Source organism: Poecilia reticulata, linkage group LG7, assembly GCF_000633615.1.
Source record: "Poecilia reticulata strain Guanapo linkage group LG7, Guppy_female_1.0+MT, whole genome shotgun sequence".
NCBI lineage: Eukaryota > Metazoa > Chordata > Actinopteri > Cyprinodontiformes > Poeciliidae > Poecilia > Poecilia reticulata.
This window is the reverse complement of record NC_024337.1, coordinates 1816513-1829425: the sequence shown is the minus strand read 5'-3', so window position 1 is coordinate 1829425 and position 12913 is coordinate 1816513. Positions and strand designations below refer to the sequence as shown.

The 12913-nt window shown below is 37.8% G+C and overlaps 1 protein-coding gene across 3 annotated transcripts in view; it reads left to right on the top strand.

Moving 5' to 3' along the window:
• LOC103466876 (plexin-B1-like) overlaps positions 1-12913 on the top strand; it is an 85075-nt gene that overhangs the window by 3846 nt on the left and 68316 nt on the right. The window contains exon 2 of one of the 3 annotated variants that reach the window (XM_008412764.2): positions 6093-6266. The exons of the other annotated variants lie outside the window; for them this stretch is intronic. The gene's annotated coding sequence lies outside the window, so the exon portion shown is untranslated. The remainder of the gene's footprint in view (positions 1-6092; positions 6267-12913) is intronic. 3 annotated transcript variants of the gene reach the window in all.

The window sequence follows — 12913 nt, the reverse complement described above, 5'->3', positions numbered from 1 at the left end:
TCATAAAAAAAAGTGACTGCCGGGCATGTTTGCAGCATGGAAGGGGGTTCCGCAATTTATAGGTGTCATAGGTCAAGCGTATCACGAGGTAGGTAGCTCATCTTATAACTGCGTGAGAACTGGAAATGAAGGAGATCAATAAAACCGGATTGTTTTTTGTAAACGTTTCAGTTTAGGAATCTTTACATCTGTGTGTCACATTCTGTAGGAAGATGTGAGGTGTATATTTAGCAGGAGTTTTAGCACCATGGGCGTGAGCTAATCATAATAAATAGGATATTGTCAATCTGGATCACATCTTGCAAATAAGTGACTGATTAATACCAGAGGATGAAATTGGAGTGTGAAGGTGAATCTGTGTCGGAGAGGGAAAAATATTCACACCAGGTTTTGATGATAGAAGAGTTTTGGGGCGTTCCTCTATATCGGTCGCTGCAACAGCTGGTGGTCCCTCATGGTACATTCTTCCCTGCCTCTGTGTGTGTGTGCTGTAATGGGGTGTGGGAGAACACTTGCTCGGGCACCGCTGTGGCCACAGGCATCTCTGGGAAGATAATGGAAACTGAGAGCCATTGTGCAAACTCTAACCTCATATTTTCTTCCCCTCTGTCTCTCCAACCCTTTCCTTTTTTATTATTGATAAAACCTCTGGTGAAAACACCGTACATTTAGTTGTACTCTGGTTCAGATGTGCTTGCTATCTGTTGAGCAGATCAAACGCCCCCCCTCACCCTCCCTTCAGTAAGCCCCTGAGGGAGTTGGCGGACAGTCAGATTGGCAGCCTAATAAATACTCCTTTTCATTAGCAGCAAGCCTCTATTCGTTGTGCTTAAATGGAAATCCTTCTCCATCCTCTCATCCTATTTACCACACAGACTTTACAATAGAAGTACAGGACGTTTGACAAGAAAATAACCTAAAAAGATGTCAGACAGTCACATGATATGCCTGTAGGTGTAGAGGTGTATCCTAATCTAAGATCATTTTGCTCACCAGACAGATAGCAGCTCCTGGTTAAACACCACTCTGTATGGGTGTTCAAGATGCTCCTTTCACAGCAGATTTTTTTTTTTACATTTATTTTTTCTTTGTATTTGTTGGAGCATATTTATTTGTGTCGACCAAACTTGTGGTTTTAGCAAGTTGATTTAAAGGTTGATTGCTCGACAGGCCTGTTACAGTAACACATTTCACTGGACAAAAATTGTCCCAGAAATCATTGTGATAAATGATATCATTTTAAGACGAAGTAATATATTGATAGTGGCATAATAATGCAAGTTTGCCCTCTCAAAGATCAATAAACATTTTACAGAACATTTAACAGTGGAACTGGAAGATATTGTAATGCTGCTATTTCTTTTTTTTTACAATAAAGACTCCTTAGAAATACAGTAGCTTAAAAATGGTTGATTTTACTAATTTACAAAAACATTTATCTGTAAAACCGTTCCCCTAATTGTGAAAACAAACAAGTCAACAATTAGTTTCCTCCAAATTGTTTCAATATCCCAAATTATAGAGTTAATTATTACATTAACTATACTTTGTGTCCACCTTCCTTGTTTCTGTCTTTCTCGTAGTGGTTTACTTACAGAATTGTTTGAGTTTATGAGAAAAGATTAGCCAGTGCTACATGAACTTTCTTTATTTCCAACTAAAATTCAGCCTCTTTTTGCATACATGAGCCAAGCTACCGTAATTCTCCTTGCTGTAATCCTTTTTTAGCGTAATCTTCTTACAGAGTCAGAAGATGGAACACCTTGTGAGACCCAGAGGGTGTGGTTTTTATTGTTCTGGGACAGCTCTAAGTACAGTTGTGTGTGTACATGTGTGTGTGGTTGTGTGTGCCATGTCACCGGCTCTTGGCTTCAGCCACAACCCTTGTTCTCTTCCACAAACTCCCCAGAGAGTCCGGCCCCAGCCTGCAGCCCGTCCTCTACACAACAACCTTAAGCCCCCAGCTGGCCTTTCCTATATTGCCTAAGGCTCTGAACCCATTTTTCCTCTGTGTGTTTCGAACGCAAAGTTGTGCGTTTTTTGTGTGATTTGATGGCAGCGGTTAAGATAACTGGATTATAATCCTAATCTTGTTTTTTGTTAAATATAATGCTGTTTCCTAATGGCTGATGGTTTGAGATTTCAGAGTAGGGATACTGCTGTCGTTGGGATTATAACAATTTTTAAATGGAACTGTATATGTCTTGTTTTAGCATTTGACTGTCAAAAAAATCCATTCATTTTTTAATTATTCCAGAGGCTTCCAACCTTGAGTTTTTCAAACCAAATCTTTGTTTCTGCTGTCAAACTAAACAGTTTTTTATTATTATTTTTTTTTTTGCAATATACCACAAAATATCAGTCCAGTTGGTTATTTATGTTTTTTTTTTCTTTTACTTGAAACTCTTTCTGGATTCTTTTTTTATTTATTTCTCTGTTATAAAAAGAGGCTGAGCCATTTCAGATGCTTGTCCTTTCGTCCAGGGATGACATGTTATTAGAAATGAAATGATCATAATTATAGTGCTGAATTGTGATGCATTCAAAATATTTTTCTCAATTTATTACTTAAAAGGAGCAACGCCGGCATCACAGTTGCATTTCCATTACAAACTTTATCAATATTCTGCAAATTTAGAAAAAAACACAATTTTGGTGTTTAAATTAAATAAGGAACACAATTCAAATCACGTGTGAATAAGTTTGTTCACACAATAAGTTATTAAAAGATGTCCCACGCCATCCTCCTCCTACTTCTTGTTGGTCTTCACCAGGAGTAACATCCAGTTGTTGATCACGACTTCGTGAGATGCAAAAAGTGGTTGCCTGTCATTTTGCTACTGTTGCACTGAAATTTCCTCTTTGTGGAACAATAAATGATATTTCTTTTCTATTCCATTTGCTTCTGACAATCTATGGTTTCCCTGAATGTCTGCCTGTTGGCCTTGTATAGTGCTGAATGGCAACACACAAGTGAGGCCATTTGCTGGCGAACCACAAATATAAATTCTCTTCCCTCAATGTGTGCATGGTGCTAGGTGTCATGTCTCCCCCTCAACAGTTGCTTCTGGATCTGGTAGAGTTATGCTAGTGATCTGACAGACTCACATGTGGAGCATTCCCTTTCTTAAAGAAATCCGCTTACATTTGTTGTAAGGGTGTGGCTTTGGTTCCATCGGCAGCTGATATTATTACTCTGAAATCTAATCGCCTCACAGCCTGGGAAAAGCGCTCCAAATTTGCTTCTTTATTTCTCCTTCAGAATAGTCTAGTTAATTACTAGAGCTAACAAGGACTGGAACCACCAGTGGTCAAGAAGTGATCAATACCATTTTCACAGCAGTTGAGATAACATTCTGGGAACCCATTGATCAATTCCAACCCAACTGGACTGCTTTATTCGACTGTCTGTTGAGATAATGGATTTGGGATTACTTGCGCATATGGACGTAAAGTAAGATTGAGAGGCTTTCGCTAAGTCAGCTTCCCTGTTGTCTAAAGGGTTTCTTGCTTATAAGGATGCTCATCTGATCCTTAGATTTATCACAGTGAGTAAGATTTTCGCTGTCAGTTGAGATCGGATGCTGGATGAGTTAAATCCTCTTAGTCCAGGGGTCTCCAAAGCCCAGGGGTTAGGGTTATGGTAGACCCCGACTGCAGTTTAAGAATGGTACAAATTTGACCCTCCAGGAAATTGAGCTGATACAGATGAACACTTATATGTTTTTAGAATGAGATCTTGACAAATGGAAAATGTTCAATACAACACAAATTATTTTGTCTTCTATTAGCTATGTTTTTTTTTTTGTTTTTTTTACTTTGATTATAATATCATTGAAGTCAGGCCACAAACATCCACAACTTTTTACTCAACAGACTTCTGCACCAGCCCATTAAACTTAGCTAAAGGTGGCAAGAATATTAGAAAAAAAATCTCATTCTTGTTGTGGAGATTAGACTAAAGGCATTTTCTAAACCAACAAAAAAGAAAGCATTCAACCAAAAAAAAGTTACAAACTTTTACATCTTTATTTTATTAATCCTGCTGTCCCGTAAGCTTTTTACTCTGGGCACAGTCTGGCAGGGTCACTGACCCCACATGCTCTTAGATATTTTTTCGTGTGTGTGGTTTCAGGAACTGATGGTCTGACGGGACAACCTGCCCCCTGTTTTCCTGCTGTCAGATTGTGACATTTGCCGCACTCTTCCTCCAGTGCAATAAGATTGGACATAACGGCTTTAGCCTAGCTAAGAGAAATGGTGGGAAATAAATCTGCCCCTTTCTCAAATCGTATCCCCACATAGGACCAATACATTGTCATTTTATCCCTTTCTAGTTCCATTTCATAAGCAATTATTTAATACCATACAAGTATCGGTTTATTTTCCTGGAAACTATGCAATAGAAAATAATGACCTTACTTTTGTCGCTAAATACAGAAAGTTCTGTGCATTAGCAGCAAAGTGATGACTATGGATGTCATCCTGAGCTCCCATGTATGAATTAATATTTTTGATTTCCATTTTTTTTTTTTTACTTTGATATAATTACCATTTTTGGCTTCGACCAATCAAGTTTATTCAAAAAGAACATTTCAGCAACAAGGCAATTCAAAATGCTTTACATATTGAAAGGATAAAAACAGATAAAAACATCATGCACATCATACATTCAACTATTTTGAAGCCAGTAACAGACATTGAATTTATCAAGTGCCATCATTTTCTGGACTTGTGGTCAGGGGATGAACAAAATAATTTCCAGGGCCACAGATGGCTCTTGGGCCACGCTTTGGTCACCATTGCATTATGGTGAAGGAAGAAAATTGGGAGCCATGAGGAAATCTGGCCGAGTTCTACACCAATTTTAAATGTGGAAAGTTTTTGCAGCCTTCATAAAAGCCATGTTGTCTGACGCATGTTACTCTCTACTGCACACGCTCTATTAAAACATCTCGGAACTGGTAATTGAGAGCAATAATTCATTATGGACATGTTTATGGGAGGATTTGTTTTTTATTTAGTTGTGAACTGAATAAACAATAGGGGGCGAATGAAACACAAAGCCATAATTCTTTACTGTAATTAGGGTGCCTTATTGGGAAAAACTACTTCCTTTGTTTGCCAAAGCTCCATTATTTTCTATAGAGAGGTTAGTGTTTTCACTCATTATTTGCTGCTGCTCACACAATTTTCATGCACTAACCACAACTAGTTCTGTAAATGAGAGCAGCAGCAACCAGCAGGAGGGAAATTTTGAAGCTATTCTTGAATATTTTAATCTCCATTTGAAAGCTGAGCGGGCCATCGTTTTATGGGGTGGGAAGAAGTAGTGAAGCATTGTGGATGTTCCAGTGTGGCTACCAGATGCTTTGAAATTTTATTTGTCCTTCTTTACAATTTTGTTTTCCTTTTTATTATTTTTTTCCTTCTCTCTTTTCTTCCTTTTCTTCTAATCCGTTTCGGTCCATGAGCAAGACTGTCTCAATGTAGTAATTGGTGGGTAAACACTGCAGAAGCTCCAGAGAGGTGTGTTAAACTCCAACTACTTCCTGGCCTGGATCTGGGTTGTCAGTGGCCTAATAAATTCGGCCAAATTCACCTGTTAATGTAACCCAGGTTAACATAATCCTCACTAAATGTAAGCCTTTTCATAAAAATGGCTATAAAATAAATAGGACATAAATAAATAAATAGAAGAATAAATAGGTCTTAAAACAGTTAAAAATATAAAAAGTAATAATTACAGACATAAGTGTTGCATTTTATTTGGTTAAAAATCTGCATAAAACAACTTTATTTTGTCAGCAGCTAAAACGGTCAAGTGTGAGATAAATCTCTTATTCTGAAGGGTCACATTGATGTGTAACCCACGTGACTAGCTCCAGCCAACCGGATTGCTATGTTCTCTGGCGCCAGAAGAAGTAGAGAGCGCGAAGAAGAAGCAAAGAACAAAGAAGCTAAGAGAGTTGTGCTGTGAACGAGAAAAAGATGAGAGAAATCGACAATTAATTTTTTTTTTCCATTTTTGGAGAAGGAGCGTTCTGCATTTTTCAACCTGACCGCGTTCGGGATTGTGTTATATGTTACAGAACTGGACTTGGCCTTTTTGAGGTTCTGCTGGAAATTGGACCAGGAAATTCCGAGTCGATTGCTGAGTTGGATTCCGCTAGTGAGAAACAAGATGGCGAGCCGTAACCCAGGAGCCCTGTAACCGTCTAGCAGGAGCTACGCCCTCTGCTGGATACTGCAAATCATCCAAACTGGTATGACCTGCCAATGTTTCCTGCTGAAATAGCAGTGGATTCAGAGAAACGGGGTTAACCCGTCAGGATCATCAGAGAGAAAAGACATCGATTTGAAGCCCAAGTTATTTGGTATTTTGCTGGATTGTGTCTGTTGTGTTTTATTGGTTTTTTCCCTTTGAACCACATTCAATGTCTGTTGTTACAGTGTGTGGAAAGTAAGTTTGTTGGGTTTAAATTAGAAATAAGAAATGGTTAAAACAGGAAATTAAACAACTTTAACTTCTTAAAAGAACACTAAACTAAAATAGATGTAAAAATATTAAAACAAACTGTAAATTAAATAGATTAATAGTATCAACTTGAACTTAAATAGACCAGAACTATAACCTAGGTTTAAATAAATAGTATCCTTTAATACCCAACAATAGGTTTAAATTTCAAAAAAGGGATTATATAAAATATTTGGAAAGAAACAGGGAAACTATTATGTATTGAATTTGTGTCATTGTATGTAAACTGTATAATTGTTTGTTTTTCTGCTTAAATAATAAGCCAGCAGTTTAAACTTATTTTCTGGTCTGTGGTCATTGATACACTTGCACTTCTCCCTACTCCCTAGCAGGACCTGCCTGGTCCTGTTCTGAGTCTAATACTGTAATCACATGGTAAGTGTTACATTAAGTTCCGTACGCTTCGGCTTCTCGGCTTTGAAAATCCAGAAAAGAGGAACAAAAATGAAGCACAATTGAGCAAAAATGTCTGACGGAACTTAAGTTAATCCTTAATTAGAAATACTTTGTTTTATGTGTACAGAAAGTAGAAGAACTTGATTGTTCTGTAATCCATATTCTTTATTCTCTCTGCATCTCAATTAGCACGATATTGACTTGTTCCCCTTATACTGGCCAAAACCAGCGGCTCCCCAGGACGCTGTGTGAGATTCGCCCAGAAGTTTAACCTGAAAAGGGGCTTTAAATGACTGTCTGGCTCACGAGGTCTGGCAGATGAACCTTCTTTTGCCAATCCCTTCCATTGCCTTTGAGTGACTGCTCATTCAGTCTTTTATTAGATGAGGAGACAAGTAGAACAGAATAATTCAGTAAAGGACCTTGGCTCTTGGGTGGATTACAGCTGAGAAACAACATTTTTGTGTCTACTTGCTCCAAGAGCAGCAGCTGCTGGAGGAAAAAAAAGAGGAAATCATTTAGTCTGTTTGTTTGACCTGTTCAATCGTGGCAAAAGTCAGCATCTGGTTGGCAGTTAACCACAAGGAAAGCATGGTTGCTTGATAACATGACAAACCAGTACATGTTGTTGAGCTGAGTTAATAATGTTCATGTAGTATTTAATTATATGTATGCAAATATGGCTTTGGAATAAACAAGGGTATTGACTAACATTTCCTAGATGAGGTCAGAGGAGAACAGGCAGTCAGTAGATGGAAACCATCTCTCTATGTACAAAACGTCAAACCTTGAAGCAAAAAGTCCACTGGGGCAGACGGGTCCTGTAACGGGTCCAACTTGGACCCGTTACATTCTTCTGCCTGTCACGATAACAAATTTTGCTGGACGATTAATTGTCAAAAAAATTATTGCAATAAACGATAATATTGTTTCAAGACCTTTTGACACTAATTTAATGGAAATAACTAATAATGCACACAATTTCCTGCCATAGAAATATACACTTTATTTTCAAAAGAAGACATAACACTCGAACTGATAAACTAAATAAATAAAACAACCAAAAACAAAATTAAAATGGATTCTCAGTCTCCATTAATAAAAAACATACTTGAATAAAAACTAAACATAAAGCCAAAGCGGAAATAAATACTGCATTCAACCAAAAGAGTGCAGATTATAAAGTCTGTATATATAATTGCCCTTCAGTAATCACTAGATTTAGATAGAGAAGATGGGAACATCCGACTACCTAATGCAATAGTTCATACTACACGATTTTTTGACCCTATTTTCTCCTTATGACAACGATCTAAGATTGTCGCTGGTGATTTCAGAACCGATCATCATGTAATGTGATTTAGATCGTCGTGGCCGCTCCGATCTAAATCAGGAGATTTCCCCGACTGGGAACTTAACGCAGCCTGTTGAATGTGGCAGGTAGCCAATCAGAACGCGCGGATTCTCCTCCGCGCTTTCTAAGGGGAAATTGCGAGGGGAATCCCAAACAACTGACACAGCGCAACCCAAAATCCAGCTGACATTGGACAATATGTGGAAACATTAATATTTATTCTTCATTCAATATTCAACATTCAATATTTATTCAACAAAGAATATAGAAATGACAAGGGGAGGAGTTGGAGCCAAATTACTACCGCAGTTGATAAACTTTTCAGCTGTTTTTTGTTAACGCTACATAAATAGGTTATGATTTTCATTCAGTCAGGACTTTACGCTGACTCTCGCCACATGCATCACAGGTAGATTCTAGTAAAGCATTGATTAATGCCTGATTTTAAAATTGGTTAACTGGACTTGTAGCCATTACCCATGTGGCTGGACACCACACGGCACGATCGAACCTGATCGAACCGTTATACCTAGGATTTCTGTCGGCTAATGTGTCTCTCAGGTTTTGAAAATGGGCAGATAATCGGGCAACATCTCATGTCATGTGCGCTGGACATTAGACTAAGGAAATGAGGAAGGGAGGGTCAGTGGAGAGCACCGAAGTTTAGCCTTTTTTCATTCAGTGTCATCAACAGAAAAAAAGGAAGAGACGATAAAGCCGATAATTAAAATGAGGTTGATAGGTTTAATTTATTGTGCGATCAATTGATTTATCGTTTATTGCGACAGGCCTACTGCTGTCAGGTAAGAACTGGAAACTGAGGCTACAATAATAATATTAATAAAAATGACAATAATATAATTTATTAGTATTAACATGATGTAATTATAATCTTAAACGTTAGATCTATAATAGAGCACTGTTCTGTAAAACCAGGAAACCAACCCTTCAGACAAAACATTAGACCGGTCTCCCAGGAAATTGACCAATTCTCCTGATTAGCTAATCCGGGTCTGTACATGTCCACAAATCAGGACGGGTCCAAACTGCAACAAACCATCTGCAGGGCAGTTCCTGGGGGCTGACCTTCCTTCTATCCAGTACTTATACAGGTCTGGGGTGAGACAAAATGGCAACTAAAATCTCTGCATACCCCACACCATTCGCATACATGTAGACAAAAAAAAACAACAAAAAAAAGGGGTGTTGGTTCTTTTCTTTGGCCTTTGTTAATAAGAAATAGATGGATCTTGTGAAATCTCTCTTGAAAGCCTCATTACTCAGTAGGAGGTTGAGTAAAAGTGAATTAATTATTACTAATCAACAACAATTTTCTCACATGCTAATGAAATATGCATTTGATTTAGTCATTGCCCCTAGCTTAGCAAAATGAAGAATTTATGGATCAAGGTTTTTTTTTAAGTGCAACAAAAATAACAATCTAGCATAACGGGAACAGTTTATCAGGGCTTAGATTTTTACCACCAAATCTATGGAGACCCCTAAATGTGAAATTCTCTCTTGCACCAGCAGTAAAAATATGTAGCTATTCCAGCACACGCTTCTTGTGGTTGGTGGTTTCAGCCTGGAAAAGCAGAAATGTACTCAGCTGTATTCATATACAGGATATGAAACTGATGCAGATGCTATCTGCTATTGTTGTGATGTTTTTGTGTAGGAATCTGAGTTTCTGAACTAGTAGCAAACTAAAGCTGTTCTGTTACAAATGCTATCATGTAATTTCTCAAGTGATAAAAATGTCATTTGAGGAAATCACTTTTGAAATATTTTGTTTCTCAAAATAAGCAAGTAGTATTTCTTAAAACTAATTGATTTAATTCTGCTCTTGCAGAACTAAATTCTTTGGAATTAGAACATGAGGAATTAATTTGTATATAACTATCCTCCTGCAGACAGAAACCTCTTCATAGACTACCTCTGAAAAGTTACTTCAATCGTTTCATTTTGTTGGACTGTAATAGTAAAAGAGATGTACATATATGGGGGGAATTTTACTGCCATAAGATGAGAACTTAAATTTTCAATCTCAAAACTTCTGCTTTTTCAAAGATTTTCTGTTCTCCCTCATATTTTCTACTAGCACACAAACTTTTTCTCTGCACACATCAAATCTGCTCTCGTAAACCTCTCTGCTCCCTTGCGAACTTTTCTGCCCTCTTGCGGATCAGTTTTTTTTAACTAGGCTTAATGACAAATGATAGCCATTTTCAGTCACAGTGAGTTGTTTAAAATGAAGTCAGAGTAAGTTCTAGAGGTTTAAAAAGGTTTATGAAAGAAAAACATTTTCTACAAGACATTTGGCTTTGTTCAGGCAATTCTCAACCATAGGCAGATAACAGGATGGTTAAACTGCCAGAGAAGCTGCTCATTTTTATTGTTTTGAACCTCTGGCTGTTATGGAACATGCTGGTTTTTGAAAGTATTAAGAGGCTTCTGAAAATCTCAGAATAATAGATCTACACTTTCTAGCAAATGCACAGAAAGACGGCTGTTTCCAGGTACTAATGCTAATTGCTAAGAGGTGCTTTCCCGTCACTCTGTTTTGAAATCAAAGTTTACAAACTGCAAAGATTACCAGCAACTTTGTGTCAAAGTCAACAATACAAAATATTTTAATGATAAAAGTCTAGTAATTGATAATTATATTACGTTAGCAGCTGTAAACATGATTGTCATACTGTGAGAATTCCTTACTGGACAATATCTTAATCCTAATCTTAATTCTTTAGTTCACTATTCACCTCTACCTGATATGTTTCCAGAAGTTTCTTGCCTGTCATGTTGCAATCATCACATTTTCCAGACTGCTTAAGCTCTGACACCGATGAATCTCATAAGCCTGTCTCAGACACAGAATATGGAACCATAATGGGTTCATTAACGGGTCAAAGCACCTGCAATCTGTCATTCAGTTGGTGGGCAGTTTATTTCTGTCTTGTTCCTGGGTTCAATCCGACATTCCAACAATTACAGAGATGGTCTTCAAAACTGATCATATATGCCAATACAACAGTAAAGATAGCTTTATTTCATAAGATTTAAGTTGCATTGTTTTCTCTAAACTAGAGATGTGCCGATCAGGTTTTTTCCTGCGGATTCCGATCACCGATACCGATCACATAATTATTATTTTTTTTTAATCTTAAGCACAACTGGTTACATTATGGAAAAAGGAACCATAAATTCACCTTAATTTAGACAAAAACTTGTTTTTAATAACTTTTTCCAAGAACAAAACAAAACAGGCATTGTGCAAATTGTACTGCTATTGGTAATACCATCTTTAACAGACTGAAAACATATGGAGGCCCTGAAGCGGCTAAATAATGCAAAGAGTCAAAATAATATCTCAACATTTCCAAAAAATTTAAGTATAAAACTTAACATTCAAAGGCAAATACAGGTTCCATTACAATAAAGAGCCACCTTAAGCCACCTGAGTTACTGAATRAAAACGTCCTGATAGCATGGCGGCTAGCTGATTACTGCTAGTTCTGAGTGGCTGTTTCTGACTGAGCGGAGTAATTATGCAGAACAGGGAGATCTATTATTTTTTCAGAGATTATCTGTCTCATGTTAGGACAGCGAAACTTTTAATACGTATGCAAAATTTATTTTTTTAGTTAGATGCTGCAGCTTTAAGCAGAGGTTCGGTGTGAGAGTCACTACCAAGTGGAGCAGAAGCGGTGCTCCGTCTGTTAAATATTACTACCTGTARCGCGTAGCAGCGGTTCAACAGCGAGAGCAGAACCAGCGTCTTACATCGCAGCTCGAAGACTTAAATAATTTTGCGGGTTATTTGTTTAGCTTTCTGACTGTCATGCTAATCTGGGTGAGTGTTTGTAGCTGTGCGCTGCTTTACCTGCTATCTGATCGCTCCATATGTCTTTTTTTACTGCAGTGAGCCTCGATGTAGCCAAACTCCGTCAAGTATGGCATTGTTTTTATGCCATATTAGATTTGTCGTGTTGATGCATTTTGACCTGCTTCACCCCACGTGCTTCAATTTTCCTCTGCAACACGCTAACTTCCTCAGTCACTCAGTGCGTTATAGTTCCACACGACATCGCTTAGGATTTGTTGCTGCGCGTTTGTGCAGTGTGAAGGAAAGAGGAGAACAGCTGCACAGGCAGGCTGCGAAATGAGATGCAGGTGATCGGTTTGTGTGATCGGCAACAAGAGACCGTGATCTGCGATCACCGATCATACACTTTTTCACGGAAATCGGCCGATTATGATCGGTGGCCGATCGATCGGCAAACCTCTTACTCTAAACATATTTAAGCAAGGATTGATTTAAGCCAGTTTAGTGCCCTCGAGTTATTTAAACCACACAGTTGTCAAAATATTAAATATTTTGACATAATTAAAACTACGAGAATGAATTCTTCAAAGATGCTCATTGTGTCAAAATAGAAATCCCTATGAAGCAGAGGGACATGAAAATTAGTGTTGGAGACCTCATGCTAGCTACGCTAACACTATGGCTGATTTTTGAGAGAAATTGTAAATACAGTTAAAATAAAACAATGCCTGGTTAAAATTACACTTCTAGGATTTTCTTATCTACTGTTATGTGTAACAGGAAGTGACCCTTTTAAATT